This window comes from Rhinolophus sinicus, linkage group LG16 (genome assembly GCF_036562045.2).
Source record: "Rhinolophus sinicus isolate RSC01 linkage group LG16, ASM3656204v1, whole genome shotgun sequence".
Lineage (NCBI taxonomy): Eukaryota > Metazoa > Chordata > Mammalia > Chiroptera > Rhinolophidae > Rhinolophus > Rhinolophus sinicus.
The window spans coordinates 37,294,321-37,313,250 of NC_133765.1; the positions used below are offsets into that span (position 1 = coordinate 37,294,321).

The following is an 18,930-nucleotide window of genomic DNA, read 5'->3' on the forward strand; positions in this document are numbered from 1 at the left end:
AGCCATGCTCCCTAAGTTGGCAAAATACTTGAGGTTTCTGTTCAGGAGAAACCACAGCAACACTTATTAGAGAAATAAAAGAAAAGCGTATGGAAAAGAGGCAGTCTCTTAGCACCGAGAGATTATTCTAATAACTTTAAATTAGTCCTGCAGACCCCTCACTTACTGCTCTTCTCAAAGACGTGGTGACAGGTTGTTCTGCAGGCTGCTTTCCATGCCTTTCCTGGGTAACCTAATAACGTTTTTCTTTCCGTTTTGCACGTCACATTAATTCTTCATAAGTGGTCCTTATTATTCCTTACTTGTTCCATCTCAAGTGCAGTATTTTCTCACCAGCGGTGTATAAACTAGGCCAACTAAATGGCAAAGACACCTCATCCATCATGCCTTTAATTTTCCACCTTGGGAGGAAGCACTGAGGCTTAAGTTAAGGATAAAAGCAAGTCACCTTAATACTTCTCCAGCTTTCCGGCTGAGGCTCTCACCCCTCCCGTATCTGCATGGGGGCAGACGAAAGCTCGTCCCTGTCTGGAAACTACAGCCGTCATACAGTAGGTGTGCATCGGTTTGGACAGAAGGATCAGCTGCTCTGACAGAGGACCGGGATCCCCGTGATGATGACTGTTTAGCAAGAAAGAAGTTGATTTCTTTTTTGTTTAAATATTTGAGTTCATGAGGCACGTCTCTGCAAAGGCATCGGGACCCTAAGGTGTTGCTGTGGTGGACACAGGTTGAGGTGGTTCATCACAAATTCCAGCCCATCTGGAGAGAGAAAGCAGAAGCGGAGAGCCTGGCTCTGCTGTTTAAGGGCAGGACCCAGAAATTGCACGTGTTACCTCCATTGCCATCCCAGGAGCCGAATATACACCCATGGCCACACCTAGCTGCAAGGGAAGCTGGAAAGTGTCACCTTCTACCCTAATTAGTTGCACGCCAAGCAAGAAGGGAGTACCGGAAGGGGAGAGTTAGCATTCTCTGACAGAAGTAGGAATGTGAAAACATTAGAGTATGAAGGTTAAAGGGAAATCAGGGTGGAACAAGGAGACCCCCGGGGATGTGGGGGTTGGTGCTCTGACGTGGAAGAACATCCAGTAATCAAGCAACAGAGCCGGAGTCTTGGCGGTCCCTGTGACCCAGTCTGGCAGGATGTCTCCCAGACAGGAAAGAGCGGGCTCACTGGCCGAGAGCAGAACCAGGCAGGTGTTCAAACTTTCAAACACATGAACAGGAACCAGGAGGGCACACGAGCGCTGCCTGCACTCCAAGGGCCACCGTTGCCTCCAGTGAGAACTTTTACTTGCTCCCTGTAACAATGACAGTAATGGTTTAAAAATCAAGTGTCCTTATTTGCAGAGCACCTGCTGTGTTGCTGGCACCGAGCCACCTGCCTTCTGGCACCAGCCTGTGCGTGATGAGCCTGAATCCCAGCTCGGTGCTGTCGTGACAAAAAACTTCAGGCCTCAGAGTTCTCCTCTGTCGAATGGGGATGTCCTAGGATAGTGGCGGGGATGAAGTGATGTAATTGTAAGAATCTCCTCACTGCACTTGTTACTACGGGAACGCTCGCTAAATGTTACCTGTGTAGTAGCTATTATTCCTGGAGCTTGGTCAGGAGCAGGATAGGAGCGGCTCGGTGCTTCTCGGCAAGGTCCAGCATCCCCTGAGCCAACCTAAAGTTCGAGTAAACACAGTGCTGTCAGCCAAAGCTGCCTCCAGGCCAGCCCTCCATCTGGCAGTGCCCTGTGCCCCCCACCACCAGTGGCTGCCCCTGCTGCGTCCAGGTAGAAATCCTGGGTTAGCGCAGCTGAACTCTGATTCTTACAACAACCCTGAGGCGAGGACGTTATCGGTCCCACTTACAGGAAAACGGAGTATGTGTAGCAAAGTGGTTGAGAGAGCAGGCTCTGCCTTTTGAAATCAGCTCTGCATTTGTTTGCTGTGCAACTTGGGGAAGATACTCAGCTTCTCTGATCTCTAAAACAAAGGTTGTATTTCCTGCCTCATAAGACTCTCCTCAAGAGCAAATGAGGTGTCATGTGTGAAGCACGTGGCCCACAGTGGTAGTTGGTGTTGTGAGGAAGGCCGAGTCTTTGTGTCTGGAGTGGGGAGCATCCGACATGCGCCCCCCCCAGGTTCCTCCTGCTTGTGGCCCCCCAGGTTCCTCCTGGTGGTACTGGTCAATTATGACATCCTGCTTTCTTGGGTGTAAGCTGGACTGGGCACTTCTAACCAAGGTCAGAGAGGGTTTAGGGGCCTGCTTCCTCTGCAATCCCCTTTCTGCAGCAAAAATCAGATCCCAATAAGGTTTCCCTCTGCCTCCTTTACAAACACAGATGGGAACAGCACTCGTGAGGTCCTCACTGGGGGAAACAGCAAAAGGGCCCTCCCCAACCTCAACAAGGGTGTGTGAGTGTCTGTAGAGGATGCACGTCGAAAGAAGAGGACAGAGATTTCCCTAACCACGGAGCGAACTCTACAGGAAGGGATGGTGCGAGGGGAAACAGGAAATAAAAGCACAATTTACATTTTCCATTTCTACCATCAGCTTTTTATTAGCCAGGTGACTCTGAGACAGAGCCCGCGCTTCCCGCGGCTTATGGAGAGAACAGTGAAACCCGACAGGTAATTTGGTAAATCAAGACAGTCAGCAAACATCTGCTGAGGATGATAACATTCAAGGGGCTCCATTTTTTTTCTCTGAAAACTTAGTTACGCGGGGCTGGGATTAATTTTTCATTGTCTCCAGCAAAAGGAGGATTGCTCACACAGCTGTCTCAAAGAGAACCTTGATTACACTGTGTCTTGTGCCAAAATCATGAAACACACACACACACAGAGTTAAGTAAAATCAGAGACCAACTCCACATGTACTGAAGCCATTTCTGCCCTCCGCACCCCTGGATTCTTTTCTTTCTTCACCGCTTTCTCTTTTGATCACTGTCAGTGTTCTTTTATTATCATGCTGTTAACATGAGAAGGGAAATGGGAGGTGAAGAATTAGTTCTGGCCATACTAGGAAAAACGTGAAAAAGCATGTCACCTGGCGTGACTACAGCTGGGTTCCTTTCTCCACATAAAGCCACGTAGCGCCACAGAGGAGTGGGAAGGCAGAAGAAAGAAAATGCGAAAAAGGAAACATGCACACTCACCACGGTTGTCACATTGAGGGAAGACGTGACACATTCCTGACGTTTTGCAGGAGCACAGCCGTTTGGGGTGTGCTTTCTGTTGTCAAATAATTAGCAGCCGTTGAGTGCGTTCGTGGGTCTTCACCAACCTTGTTTTGATGTGCTTGTCAGGAAACTCTGCTGTGATGAACGAGTGTTGGGTTAGACTTCCTTCCAGAATCTGGCTGGTTTTCTCCTCTTTTTTATCCACTCTCTGCCCTAATGGACGCTTTTACTGATGCCATGTACACGCACCGGACGACAGTGGTTTCTTTGTCCCCTTCAAGCCACAGCATGAAGTTCGGAGGCAAGGGCAGGGCCTGGGCTGTGAGCTGGCCCCACACAGCCACGGGCCCCGGCTCCTTCTCGCTTCCCACGCTGCCATGTTTGGCATGTGATTTCTTTCCTCAGGCTCACAACGTGGCAGCTGTATCTCTGGGCATCTTGTGTCCCAGGTGGGACACATGGGGGGAGGCGTGTGGCAAATGCAGTAGATGAAGACTGGCCAGGTCTGTCTCTTTTGATCAGAAAACCAATAACTTTTGTAGAAACTGGTGAAATAAGGGACAGATGCGTAAGGACATTTCTCTCTCGAAGTATCACGATGCCTCCCTCTAAACGCACACACTTCCTCATTTTGTCGTTTCTTGGAGCATGGCTAGCCCTGTGCTTTCTCTAACTTTATTGATATTGTTATAATTAGTTATGGAATAGTAGCTTTGACCAGCTCTCATGGGATAATTTTCCAAAAAAAAAAATAATGCAGTAAAATCATGACTCTCTTACAAATATGAAATGAATATGTGTCATAAATTTTAGTTGGGCAGTGATTAATGAGGGAACTGAAAAATGTTATAACCATTTGAAGGAACATTTAGAAAGCACAGACATATATTAGCATTGAAGTAAACAGGTACATAGGTGAGAACTGACTGATTCCCCTTGGGTGGGGAGTGAAATCAATTGTCCGTCTACTGGACATAATTTATTTGCATGTCTATTGACAAGAATTATGGACAGTGCTCCCATGTATCTATAGCTTACAGAATTGTAGAAGAGATCAAAGATAATGAAAAACAGCTCTGCAGAATCACATCACAGGAAGGGTGCATTCGAGACATGCATAATTTTCCATCGAAGATGCTCTGTGGCCTTTTTTGGGTCCATTTCCACCTTTTGCAGTAGTTCCCCACCATGCATGACCAGCGGGTGCTCAGAGGCTGAACTCGACCTGTCCTGATGTCACGTGCCCCTGTGGTGTCGTGTCCAGGACCCACCCTGCGGAGCTCGCTGCGTCCTGTGTCTGTGAGGGTGGGGCCGCAGCCGCTCTCCTGAAGCTTTTGAGATGATTTGGAGCAGAGAAGAGCATCGTGTTGAATGGGGAGAGGGGGTCACACCTGGCGAGCTGCGCCTGTGCTCCGTTAACTGAAACAGCCCAGCACACTCTCCCTGCTCAGTGGCTCCTGTGTTCCAGTTCTTGTCCTTTATGTGGGACCCGCTTTTGCATCTGTAAGTTGGGTGGACTGACAGGTGGCACTCCAACGGCAGCCCTTGTCACACAGAATGGCTGATGTGTTTGTATGCTTTCCCCTTGCTGGGAGTTTGGCTAAGCACTTTGCATTCCGTATCGGTCATGCTGACCCGTGACAACTATCTGTTTGACCCGCGGGGACTCTGAGGCGAACAGGGGCTGCACAAGTTGCCTGCACAGCGAAGGGAGTTCCAAACGCCGTCGCCCAATTGCAGGATCTAAGTTTTTGTTGTCGTCGTTGCTGATGATGGTGGTGAAATGGATTATCCTGGGGAATGCTCTTCGGAACACGTGAAGGGTGCTTTGGAAATGAACCTCTCTCGTGTCTTTCGTTTCTCTTACTTTTTGTATTGTATAATTCAAACTCCATAAGATTCACCCTTTTAAAGTGTAGAATTTTTTAGTGTATAGCAGACGTGTGTAGCCCTCATGACGATCTAATTCGAGAGCATTTCCATCACCCCATAAGGAAACCCATCCCAGTGAGCAGTCACTCAGCCTTCTCTCTTCCCCCACCACCCCCAGTCCCCGGCACCCACCAATCTGCTTTCTGTCTCAATGGATTCTCCTATTCTGGACTTTTCCTACAAGTGGAATCATCAGCTACGTGGCCTTTTGTTGACTGGCTGCCTCCCTTAGCCGAATGCTTTCAGGGCTCATCCACATTGTAGTGTGTCCATACCTCATTCTTTTTCATGGCTGAGTGACATTCCCATGTGTTTCTATGCCACGTGGGCCTGTGTGCCTCTGCCTCCAGCTTTACTGAGGAATATTTGCAAATAAAAAATAAAAGTGTATACATTTAAAGTATATGATGTGATGAGTTGATATATGAGGTGCGATCAAAGAACACGGTGAATGTTTATATTAAAAAACTGATTACAGTAAAAGATGCATTGCCATTCATCCCCCTCAAAATACTCCCCCTCGCTTCAAGCACACTTATCCCGTCCTTCTTGCCACTTTCTGAAGCAGTTCTGGAAGTCCTCTTTCCTGAGTGTGTTTAGTTGCGCTGTCATGGCTGCCTCCATGTCCTGAATCATTTTGACTTTGGGGAAGAGCCAGAAGTTACATGGGACCAGATCCTGTGAATAAGGTGGATGAGGACACTGTAATGTTTTTATTTGACAGAAATTGTCGTACCAGAAATGATGTGTGACATGGAGCGTTGTCATGATGGAGGATGATTTACGGCACATTGTAAAACACACCTTCTCTGAACCGAAGCTCACTCCCAACTGACTGTACCAAACAAGTTGAAACTTGTCACACACTGTCACTAAGGTCTGACGTGCTGCTTCCCGTATTGAAGGTCCCTGCCTTTCCACTGGATGGCACTCGGCAGCAGCCTTCACTGTATTTTGTGGTCACAACGGAAGTCTCTGTGTCACACATCACTTCTGGTACAGCCATTTCTGTCAAATAGAAAACATTACAGTGTGTCCTCATCCACTGTATTCACTGGACCTGGCACCGTGCGACTTCTGGCTTTTCCCCAAAGTCAAAATGATTCAGGACATGGAGGCAGCCACGAGGATGCCACTAAAGACAGTCATGAAAGAGGACGCCCAGAACTGCTTCAGAAAGTGGCAAGAACGATGGGATAAGCGTGTTCAAAGCAAGAGATGGTATTTTGAGGGGGATGAATGGCAAAATGTCTTTTACTGGAATCATTTTTTTATTTAAACATTTACCGTATTGTTTGATCGCACCTCGTAAAAATAAATGCAGTTTAATTCTTGATCCTAACAGACTCCCCTCCTCTCTGAATGCCCCACTAGAGCTTCCGTTTTAATCCTTGTCTTGTGGGAACAGGACGCATTTGAAATTCAAATGTAGGTCATGCCTCCACGCGAGGCAAGCTGCCTGCCTCGTGCCTCCCAACCCTAGATGGTCGCACTTAAAATTATCTTGAGAGCTACCTGCTACCTGCACACCTTACCTGGGGAAGGCTGGGAGAGCAGATGGTGGTGTCTTCTCCGCCCAAAGGTCACTGTCAGCATGAGTTCTTACCTTCTTCCTTGAGCAACCTCCTCCCACCTCTGTCTGAGCTCCTCAGGTGCCCACTGGTGGCCTTGCTCTTTCTGGTTCTCCCACCAGTGATAATACCCTCTCCCTCCTCACCCATCCAAGCTCATCCCTACCGTCAGCCTGCTCTTGTCTGGCTATGAATTATCAGATGCCAGCGAGTTCCCAAATCATCCTTTCCTCCTCTTTCGTGGCTGGGAAATGCTATGTTTCTTTCTTTTAAATAATAAAGACAGTTATTAGGTTGGTGCAAAAGTAATTGCAGTGTTTGCAATTATTTTTAACCTTTTAAACTGTAATTACTTTTGCACCAACTTAATATAATTTGAAAAAAGCAACACGTATCATAAAAACCAGTACTCCAAATAGAAATGACTGGGGAGTTTTATTTTGGGGGCATTATTCAGACTCTCCCTGCCTTCCAGCAACTCAGTTTCCCAGAGTCCCTTCAGAAGAACGCTGGAACTGCAAACATGCAAACCAGTAGGTCAATCCTGCCACAGGAAAACAAGTGCCAGGTGCAGAAGTGGTGGTGGCGCCGTCTTGTAATCTGGGAGTGGGAGCCATGAAGAGGCTCCATCGTCCCTGGGAGTGGCCCCAGTCCTGGGTGGCTGGAGAGTGGCTGCACGGGCCTGTCCTGCATGTCTCACCACTGGGCAGCCCAGCTTCATTCATACCTTGAGCAGAGTGGCCCATGTTAATAAATCTTTTCTACTCGAATGTCTTCCATTAAGGGCGCATCAGTCTTCGTATCAACATACTACTCTAAACACACTGTTGAAAAGCTGCCAGTTTGTGCAAATATGCTGTGGCAGAGAGCACGAACGATCCTCTCTCATTACTCGCTTCTCCTCCAAACAGCTTGACCCCTGGTTCTTGAGTCAGATAACGTTGGGAAACTGCAATCTGTATCCCCTTTCTTGAGGCATCCCAGTGTACCTGACTCTGAGAAGTCCTGCAGGAAAGGAAAGCTACTCCTCCCCACATGTACTGAATGGCAGAAGCTCTCCCCCCACAGGCACCCAGGGAGTTCACTTAGACAGTGAAACCTCACTGTTTGCTTTGTGCCTCCGCCATGTGGGGCAGGTGAGAGGGGAGGTGGAGAGGGATGAAAAGGCAGAGTGCCTGCCTTCAAATGTCTGTAGTCCCACTGGGGAGATGAGGCTGTGTGGTCCTGACCCAGAATTAACCAGGATGGTTGTGCAAATCCACGGCCTGGGTGCAGTCAGGGAAGACTTCATGGAGGAATGTGCCCTCTCCAGGCCTGGATCTTAGATTTAGGGAAAGAGAAAGGGGAAGATCAGAGAAAGGTAACAGCTGGGGTAAGAGACCCGGAAGCACTGCCTGCCCCTGCAGCCAGGAGCGGTTCAGGCAGACAGGGGTTCAAAACCCACTCTATACCCTGGCTGTGGGACCTGGTCCCAGGAGCTCATCTCTCCAAGCGTCAGTCCGCCCATCCATGAAATGGGAATAAGACTAAAGCCGAGAGCTGTTATAAGGATAAAAACGGTAACGCCGGTAAAGACCCTGCACACACAAATCGACCTCCCCGCTGCCTGATTAGCAGGGGTCAAGGTCTCAGTCCAAATCGGGAAATTGGATCCCCGAGGTACGTAGTTTTACTCCAGGCAGATGTTTTGAAATCAACACATTTTTCACAAAAGTCTAGGTTTCTGAAGTCGCCTTCCAAGGACAGAGGTGCGTTTCCCAGGACACGGATGGGCCGGGATCCGAGGCCCAAGGCGTGGTTGGCGTGGTTGCTATAGGGACAGGCCCCGTGGGAGACCGGACACTCCCGCTCACCCCACCTTGCTACACTTGGTCTCGTGACCTACCTGCTCTAGTGGGCGTTTATATCTCCACTGCGGCTGTATTGACCCTTTGGACCCAGGATTCTGTGTTGTGGGGGCGTCATGTGCCTGTGACGATGTTTAGCACCAGCCAGGCCTCTTCCCGCTAGACGTGGAGCGCACTTCCCGGCCCGGGTGTGACAACCAGAACTGTCTCCAGCCATTGCCAAATGTCCCCTGGGGGTGGGGGACAAAATAACCCCTGGTTGAGGCCCAGTGATTCACCACACGTGCCCTCCTCCCCTCCAGAAGCTGAGGACACTACGGAGAAGAAAAGGGAAGCCAAATTAGTGGGGAGACCCTGGGGACCCAGAGTGTCTGGAAGAAGTTCCAATGGGGGCAGATACGAAACCATCGCAGAGGGTACGGGCACCGGCAGGCGTGGCCGGAGCGCTCAGAACCTGTCTCTGCGCTGCCGGGGTCCCCACTCCGGGAGATTTTTGTCTTTCCTTTGAAACTACACACCAGCCAAAGAAATGTTTAATGTGCAAATCACAGCGAGCTCCAAAACCCAGCCAGTCCCTGAACAAATGTGCGGCATGTGTGGGCGACGAGGCCGCGTGCCGACCTCGGCTTCCGTGGGGGAATCGCCGTTCACGGCTCTGCCCGGGGGCACGCGGGGCTGTGGTACAGCGTATTTCATAGCCCGCGTGGACTTTCCTTTGAAGAGGCTCGTTCTGGTCACAGCGGTTAGAAAAAGCCCCGGCTCCTTGAATCGGAACCTCTCTCCCAGTCTTTGAAACGCCAAGTGCGCGGTGATAATGACCAGCGTGGAAAGCAGACACATTGGAGGCCCAGCTGGAGTGGATTTCAGAGCCGGGCCGCGGATGACACCTTCCCCGACTTCTCATGTTCTCTTTTCACGGCATTAGCTGCAGGGGCTGTAGTTCAGGGCGATCCGAGTGGTGCCGAGTCAAAAAGGAACAAAGTTAGGAGGCACACGGAGGGAGCAGATGTTTGATGCCGGGTCCCTGGGGAGATGAATTGGGGCTGATGTGTGGCTGAGGGTTTGGTGCCATTGAGAAAAGCGGGGGTGCAGGCTGCTCGCTCAGCAGAAGCAGACAAGTGGCTTCCGCTCCAGGACTCCCCCTTTCTCAGCAAACCCACCCCCTGACCATGTGGCAGGCAGGAAGCTGGAAAAGAGAGGGACAAGAATTAAAGCAATAAGATCCCAGGTTTCAATGGCCACGAGGCTTTGTTGGGGAGACGAGCATAGGAAAAGGACGATGGAAATATTTGCAGCCGGGGCACCAGACACGGAGCAGCATGGAGCAGAGAAAGGGAAACAACCCGGTGGAAAATAACAAAGACCGAAGGGAAACAAATGTTGCCGATACGCTTAAGGCACAACTCAGCTTCACTGGGAAGGAGGGGCAGGTTCGCTGAAACATAAGAAGCCACTTCTCACCTGTCAGATTAGAATCAATGCAAGGGTTTGCTTGGGGGTGGGGGTGGGGGGGGAGGCAGACTCCCACGCACCCCATGTGGGACTGGGGTGGACACAGGTTCTCCGGAAAACAATCTGGAATTTTCTGTGCAGTGTGTAAGTGTTCAAACCTTATGAGGCACCGTCCCACTTCCTGGCGGGTACAGAAAATGCACCAAGTGGCATCAAAGCTTTGCTCATGGGGGCATTATTTATGAGAAAAACCGTGAGGACAACCTCAGAGTTCATCCGTAGGGAAATGGCTGGTTGACTCTGCACACCTCTGATTGTGCGCCCTAATTGTCAGTCATTGCGACGTATAATTTTATCAGGTTACGTAGATGCACTCCGTGCTGATATAGCCTAGGGACCCTACACATACATGAGACCTTTTTGAAATATTTGCCCCAGTGTGTCACTCGTCCACCGTTCCAGTCCCCACAAACGGTGGATGGAGGAGGCTCTGGAGGTGGGGGGTCTGTGCGCCGTGGCTTAAAGCTGTAGGGAAACCCTCCCGTGCATTTTCCATCCTGACAGAAGCAAGAAGAGCTCTCCACTCTCCAGGCATCTGCTGGCTGTGCTTCCGGGTCTGCTGTGCGTGTGTGTGTGGGGGGGGGGGGGTCCTGCTCACACATCGTTAAATCTAAGCTCTAAGGGGCAGCTGAACTTCCGTCAATGGAGCTGGAACTGTGGGTGCTGGAGAGAATCCTGACATCACTTTAATTCTCAGCCCCACCCCCACCCCCACCGCCACAGCGTTTCAGAAGAAGCCCCCTGACCTTGGCTTGACTTTATGTGTGGGAAGCAGTTCCCCCGAAGCATCAACCATCGTGAATGAATGAGGACCTTTCTGGAGCTTCATACTGGAGAACTATAGTATCACTCAAGGCCCAGGACAAATGTCACCTCCTCTATGAAGCCCTCCTGAAATCCTACCAACTGGTAAAGTTAGTTGTCCCCTCCCTTCTTGAACCATAACACTTTCTACACATGCTTTCGGCCCTCAGCACATTCCAGCATAAGTATTTGTTTCCAGCATCTCTCTCCATCCAAACAAGGACCCTCGTGGAGGGGGGGGGGGTTGTTTTCCTTTTATGCATAGTCCACTGTGTTTTCCATGATTTGTAAAGGAAATTTGCTGTGTCACAGGCACCCCCTGAATGTCACTTCTGACAACTGTTTTTCTACTGCTCCTGACACGTCTTGATCAGCCTCATCTACCCGCGTGGCGTCAGCGGGGACCTGAAATGTCCGTGCGGCCCATTTACAGCTGGCACTTTGGTGCTGCCTGTTGTCAGCTGGGAGCTCAGCCTGGGCGAGGGGGTCCTTGCTTCCTCTCCAGTGCTCTCCTGCCAGCCGGGTGGGACTCTCCCCTGGTCTCCGGGGAGGGGGAGGCCAGCTCTCCCAGAGCGCAAAGCGGAAGCCTCTGTGTTGTTGTCCTCTTTTTTTCTTACCGGGCTATGATTGACATGGAAAAATCTGTACATATTTAATGTATACAATGTGATGAGCTTGGGGATAAGTACCTGAGACCGTGAAAGCATACCAACCGGCAAGGCCGTAGACGTGTCCATCGCCTCTCAGTTTCCTTATTGTGGTTGTCACGTGTGTGTTTGTGGGAGCCGTGTCTTCTGAAGGCTTGGGCTGGGGCTGGCATGGTATCAGCTCTGCCACGTTCTCTTTGGCAGAGCCCATCCAGGACCAGCTTAGGCTCAGGCGAGCTGGTTGGTGGCGGGTTAAAGTGAGTGCATGGACAGCACGCCAGCTGTCTTCATGCTTGTAGCCAGGAGATATGGGACCGTGGTCACTTTTTGGAGCCCTGAGTTGTCGAAGCCAAATAGCCCCCAGTGTGGGGAATGTGTCTTCTAGGCCACTGCTGCTGACATTGTGATTTGGCCAGCAGTTCAGCAACATGAAACTGGAAATGCCCCAGACCTGTGCCCGACAGGTCCCCTGTGGGAATGTATCCTGCAGCACGTTTGTACCAATGCACAGATTTATCATGGCACCGTCTGTAACAGACTGGAAACAACAGGTCAAATACATTCTGGCACTTCCGTTAAATGGAATATTATATTGCCACTTAAAATGAGTAATATCTGCATCCACTGATCTGGAAAGTTCTCTAAGAAATATTGCCAAGTGGGGAAGCCGGGCACCGAGCAGTGTGGGTGGCATGTCTCACATCCAATTTCATGGCTGAAGCTTGAAGATACGATGCTCAGTAAATAAGCCAGTTACAGCAGGACAGACGCGGTACGTGAGGAGCCCAGAGGAGTCGGATTCACGGAGACAGGAAGTAGATGGCAGACCAGGGACTGGGGAGGGGGAGGGGCGAGTGTTTGTTTAATGGGGACAGAGTGTCAGTTTGGAAGGTGACAAAGTCCTGGACATGGATGATGGGATTGGCTACCCAACGTGAAGGCACTTAATGCCACTGAACTGTGCACCTAACCGTGGGTTTGATGGTGAATTTTATGGTATGTGTATTTTGCCACAATTTAAAATGAAACAAAGGAGTACGTTTGTAAATGGACAGCAGACCTCAGGAAAGGTATACGATGGGTCCGGGCATTTTCACTGTATTCTTTTTTGGATCATTTGAATTTTTGTTATTGTTGCGTGTGATACATCTTAAAGTATCTTTTTAGGTGTCAAACATGGCAAGTAATTACAATAGCCAAATATACTTTAACAGCATATGTTATAAATATAGGATACATGCTTACATGTAACTTATATTGTATATTCATATTAACGTATTGTTTATATAAATATATAGTGGATATTATAAAGACCTATTTAGCAGTATATATTTAGCAGTCTCTGACCTACTTTGCAAGACCAGAATTCTGCTCTGTTGTGGTTAAAAAGATTATTAGCTACAGGGAGAAATGGAATTGGACTGGTATTTTTCCACTATTACATAAGCAAATAAAACCACCAAACTGCTGTCTTCACTTAAATATTCCTTAGTGATGTGTGTGATTTTTCCTCTGCATCTTCCTTTTTTTTTGCCCCTTTCTCCTCCTTTTAAGAGAAACAATCATGCCTTTTGTGGCAAGAAAATTGTGGCAAATATTACACAGGAACTAGAGTGCAGCAGGAAGGAAGATGCTTCTCGCTTTGGAAAAGCCAACGTGAGCGCACGTGATGGTAAATTGGAAAGGCCCCAAGCAGCCAGCCAGCTGTGGGTGGTTTGGTTGTCCCCGCCCCCACCAGTCTCCGTCCTGAAGGCATCTCTGTAGCCACATCTGGGTCACTTACTGGAGGCCTGTCTGCAGCCCAGGTACCTTTCCTGGGACAGCACCGGGACAGCTGCTTGTCCCTCTGTGGGCACAGAGACACGGGGGTGGGGACAAAGTTCAGTGCCAGGGACCTGGAGACCCTGAGTCCAAGGTCCGCTCCTCGTTTCACTTAGGGAAACGCTTACTTTCCACCTTGGAGGAGGAAGGAGACCCAAGGCAGCATTTCTGGGGGCAGCCTCATGCCGAGAATATCCCCAGGGGTGCCGGCGACAGTGACCATCACTCGCCACGTGAGCCACAGAAGCAGCATTCCCAGAGTATCCCACACGATGACTTTAATTCTGTGGTGCCCATGGTGACATCAAGTTGCCGAGTCCCTTTCCTTAGGGACCATTTAACATTCAGGTGCCGGCCTTGCCTTTGTCATCATGAGGCATTAAGAGGCTGGGTGCTCTGAGGACCGAGTTTCCCTTGTCAAAAGCCTGGCTTCGCAATGGGGTCCACTGAAATGACAGTCACGACTCCTCCTGTGTCCTCACGTTTCCCCTGCCCTGCCCTGTCCTGCAGGAAGGAAGCTGCACGGCTTTCTCCTCCTTCTCCTCTTTCTTCTCCTCTGCCCTCCCCGCCCCTCCCTTCCCTTCTTCTCTCTCTCTCTCCCCCCCCACCCCCACCTCCCTCCTTTTCCTGTCTTTTCGCTTCTCTCTCTTCAAATTAAACTAAGAGAAAGATCTCTGATCAACTGAGCTGAACGCCTGGCTCTTCCTATTTTCGAGCCAATTCCGTGAGGGATGTGCTGTCACTCGTCCTGTGCCCTCAGCGTAGACCCTCCCAACATCACACCGGTAGCAGATGGGATTCAGGTCTCTGCCTGGAACTGGGTGGAGCGGGGCGAGTCCCGGTTCACGACCTCTGTCCTGCTCATTCTGAGTGAGCCGGATGGGACTGCATCCGGGGTCCTGTGAGGCCCTCGAGCGAGTGGACGTTAAAGAGCCTCGTGGAGCGTGTGCCCCACATACGGGCACACACTCCCCACGCACCCCCAGCCCTCCAGCTCCAGTTCCCCGGGCAGTTCTGAAGCTGGGAGACCTGTTACGGTGCTTGGCGCCCCATGTTCCACTCCCATACTGCCCCCAGTGCCTCTGCGTTTTCATCTCTCTTCTGAGTGTTCTGTGCTTATCTGCAGGACTGTGGAAAGCGCGCTGGCTAGTGTGTTAGGAGCCTGGCTTCTAAGCCCGGCCTCCCCTGATGGCCCAGGAGGAATACGGGCTCCTTCTGAGCCCCCAGCTGAGGAAACAAGAGGACAAAATATGCGCCCCGTGAGGACCTTCCCCCCTCCAAGGGCTCACGTGCCTCTGTGGGCCCTGGGTGGCATCATTTGCCAGGCGGAGCCCCCAGCCCCCTGCACAGTTTTGTGCAGATGCCAGGCAGGGTCCCCACGACTTGTGACCCAGGTGCCCAGAGACACACGTGTGGGATCACCTCCCAGCCTCTGTGTCTTGAGCGTTTGCCAGGGCCACATGCTGAGTGTGTCACGGCCACCGTCACAGCCACGCCGCTTCCCTCGTCAGTCTCCCCCCCCCCCCATGCCTCGTGCCCCCAATACGCAGAGACTAGAACAGAAGTTCCGGGAGAAGCGAGGCCTTTGTTCTCTGGCTGCTGCGTCCCCGTCCCTCTAGAACCGCCGTGCATACAGCAGGCGCTCCATCGCTGTTTCTTGACAGAGCTGCTTGTGGCACAGGCAGGTCACCAGAGACCCCCCAGTCCTGCGTGGAGGGACTCAGAGAGAAGGCTGGGAATGGGACAGTGGCAAGCACAGCGGCCGCAACTGCTTTGGGGCACGTCAGTGCACAGCACTCTGGGATTGGAACTGTTTTCCAGCAAGGACTGTGTTTGCACTTCCAGGGTGAGCAGTGTAATTCAACCCCACAGTCCCGTGTCTGGGGAGCCCACCTAAACGAGTTTACTCTGAGATGAAATTGCAGCCTTAAACTGATTTCTCAAAGGACACGGCTCATTTTGGCATCTTTATTCCCTCTTCCAAGAGTCCTAAAAATGGCTCTTTCCGAATTGGAGGTCCCCTCGGATCGCCTCGGCCAAGCAGTTATGGCCTCAGTGCCTTTGATCTGAAAGTGCCCCGCTCTCCCCCACAGCTGCTGAGGACCAGGTTCCGTGGTGGCTGCATCCCTCCCATCTGCGGATGGACAGAGGGGGCTGCCGGCCAGCAAGCATCCCTTTCTTAGGAGGATGGGTCGAAATGGTCAGCAAAGCTGGAAGTGAAACGCTGCTCCCCTGAGAGCAGAGTGGGGAAATATTGCTTTGATCCTCCGTTTATTTTTCCATCCACTGAATTTTTCCCTGATATTGGATTCTCCTGCTGGGCCTGGTGATGGCTCAGAGGGGACACATGTTCATGCATCTGCCTGCCTTTCAAGCACAGACCGCCGCTGTTAGAACACGAGGAACCGTTTACAGATGAAAGGGTTTCACGTGGCCTCCAGGTTACATGAGGGAGGCAGGGACACCTTCTGAAGCTCCACTTTTCCGGCTTCCCAAAGTGCTGACGTCAGGTGTGGGACCAACACCACTGAGTTCAGAGCATCACAGCAGAGCGCAGAAATGCTCGGCTCATTTCACTGTCTCCTTTTATAAAAGGGGAAACTGAGGCCCAGGGAGTGCAGGGTAAACCAGGTGTATCGGCCAGGGGTGCTTGTTGCAAAGCAAGAGAAACAGAATCGAGGTAACTCAAGCCAAAGACAACGTGTGACCCAGAGTAGGAGGTCACAGGGCTGTAAGAGGCAGAGGACAGACGTGGGGGGGGGCCAGGGTCTACAGAGGACAAGGTGACGGTGACCATGGCAGGGACCTGGGGGCATTGGTCAGCGTACGTATGACCACATTCCTTCCTTCCTCCTTGGCAAGGTCCCAGGAGGTGCACCCACCTCGTTAGGCCACGTCGGCCACACAGAAAATGGAAGATTCAGCCCCTTCATCCTAAAGTGGGGCATAACCCGAAATGAACCTCCCGTCATAGCTCAGCAGGATAGGAGATGGATGGTGCTCCAAGAGGAAGCGGCCATGCCCCTCAATCATACTAAATTGGGTGGATGGAGAGACATCACACTGCATCAGGGTTGTCACCATTTCCTGATGCTCGGCCGAGGGTTGTGTCACACTGGGCAGCGTTGTATGGGGGTCCTCACGTGACAGGAAGCTCCAAGGATCTGCCTTCCCCCACACGTAGTGCGACAGCCCTGTCAGACCGACCCTTCCCCACTCCGGGGCCCCGCCTCCCGGAAGCCATCTGTTAACACTGACTCAGTCAAGGGCTTTTCATCTCCAGGGCACGAGCCACTTGTGTAGCTGAAGACTTCACTCACTTTTCAGCTCATCTATTTTCTATTCGTGACACTTTCAAGACACTGAATAAAGGCCATTCCTATACCACAGATGTCACATGGTGCAAATGCACCTCACTGAGTGGACGGGGGCTGGTTCCCCGAGGAGGCGTGGTCCCCATGCCATCGCTGGGACACTGAGGGCCTCTGGAGACTAGCAGGAAGGTTGGCAAGGGCAGGCTGGGCCACCCCATGGTGCCCGAGCAGCCTTGTGTCCTGTTGGGCAAAGACAAAGGACAGGTCCTTGCAGACTTGCTCTCCCTGTGCGTTTCAAACTGCACCTCAGCAGTGCCTCCTCCCCACCTTCCCTTCAGCTTACCTTTGGTCCCCTCGTCAGCTTCACCCCTTGGACGTGACCTTTGGGAAGTTGCCAATAAGTGTTACTAGGTTAGGGCAACAGGGCAATTTACAGGGTGACTGGCTGATGCACCTAACGATACTACTCGGAGAAGGAAGCCGGAAGCTTCCCCAACGGGACGTGTGTGCATTCACTTGACTAACAAAGATGTATCCATCGCCCCCATGTGGCCAGGCCCCATTCTAGGCACTGGGGGTGCAGCAGGGACCAAGACAGGCCACGTTTCTCATCTCAAGAAGCTTACGTCCTGGTGGGGGAGCCAGTGAACAAAGGAACCATGTCTCTGACGGCGATAGGGCGATAAGGAAAATCTAGCCGTAGGTTATTTCTGGAGGGTGGGCATTGGAGCGTCTGCTTGAGTGTGGGTGTTCTCGTGTTTGCAGGTGTTGACTCCTGTGATAAGGCGGCACCTAGAGGGAGCAGCCAGAGGGAGCAGCGGACGTGAAAGTGGGGGTGAGCTGGGCGTGTTTGTGCAGCAGACGGCAAGGTCCGAGGGAGAGGCCATGTCTGGGGAGAGGACTTCAGGTTGTATTGTAACTTGGGAGGCCAGGGTGACTGCCAAGGACGCAAGTGGCCTCATGAATTTTGTGTTATAGAAAAACCCCCCTGGCTCTGGGGCAGAGGATACATTGTAGAGAGATGAGCACAGAATCAGGGAGAAGAGGCAACCGCCATGGTCCGGGAGAAAGAGGAAGCTATCCTAGGAAGCTTTACCAGAAAAAAACAAGCTATCCAGCCCACAACAGTTGACTCTTAAGGGAGGAGAGGAAGGTGTTTTCTCCAAAGCACTGGTGTCTTTTAAAGTCTCACTAAGGAATTCTGTCATGCCGTGGGGTTGCGGACAGTATAAAGTCTTCCAGAACGAGGGCGGTATGGACCCCCAGACACAAGGAGAAGTTGGTGGGGCAAGCGTGAGCCTGCTCTCTCGCCTGCCTGTGGAACCACCTGCTTGGAAAACGCCCCAGAAGGGAACCAGGCTCTAGAGTAGAGCAGCCTGAGGTACGGCGTCTGCATGCGCCCCAGCCGTCTGCTGGCTGTGTCTCTAGCCAAATACACGGGGAACTGGAACTGACAGCAGGCGTGTGGGCGCTCCTGGGGTAGGCCGTGACCCACTGTGGACCATAGCACATGCTGTTCTGTATCCCTACGATCAAATGACAGTGCCTGGCATAGTTCCGGGGCTTGGAAAATGCTGGACGGAGGGATGGCTGGGCGAACGAGTTGGGTGCTAAGTGGAGTGGGCCTTCTAGTTCAGAAATGAAACTCCCCTCGGCCCCTCCCATCGTTTTAGTCTCAGCAGTTCCTGCCACCTCAGGGACCCTTGACTCATCAATTACAACCATTAACTGTAAATTATATTTTTGCAAAGTTAATTCAGCCTCTTCATTATGTGTTTAGTGGAGCTCAGCAGGCACCGAATTCAATAGCCAGCTTTGGAGCACATCCAACGTCTGTCTTCTGTGATATCTGGAAAATGAGAAGGTTCGGCAGTGGCCCTTGGAGCATGTCTTTCCTGGAAGACCTCCAGTGGGCTGCGCTTTCCTCTTTGCTCTTGGAATGAGTTCAGCCCTTCTGGAAAGGCTGATAGCTTCAAGGGACGCTCCTGCGCTTCTCACCGACGAAGCAGAGACTCCTTCTTCTCCTTGAGTGAAATTAATATTAACCTGACGAGTGGAAGGAAAGAAAAGTGTGACTCTCCAGGAACTCGGCTCCGGGAGCAATCCCTCGTTCATTGTTGATTCAATAAATATTTGTTGAGCGCCGCCTGTGGGTCAGCACTGGGATGTATGGTGAGCGTAGAACGGTGAATAAAACGGTATCTTTGCTCACATGGAGCTCGCCTTCGAGAAGGGGGAGCCAGCAGTGGGCTGTGTGTGACATAGGACAGCCGCTGGGTGAGCCGTGGGTAGCAGGGCGGACGCAGTGA

General features: G+C 51.4%; 1 protein-coding gene across 1 annotated transcript in view; it reads left to right on the plus strand.

The window, feature by feature from the left end:
• The window catches only part of TMEM132C (transmembrane protein 132C), a 248,787-nt gene that overhangs the window by 174,625 nt on the left and 55,232 nt on the right, over positions 1-18,930 (plus strand). The window lies entirely within an intron of this gene.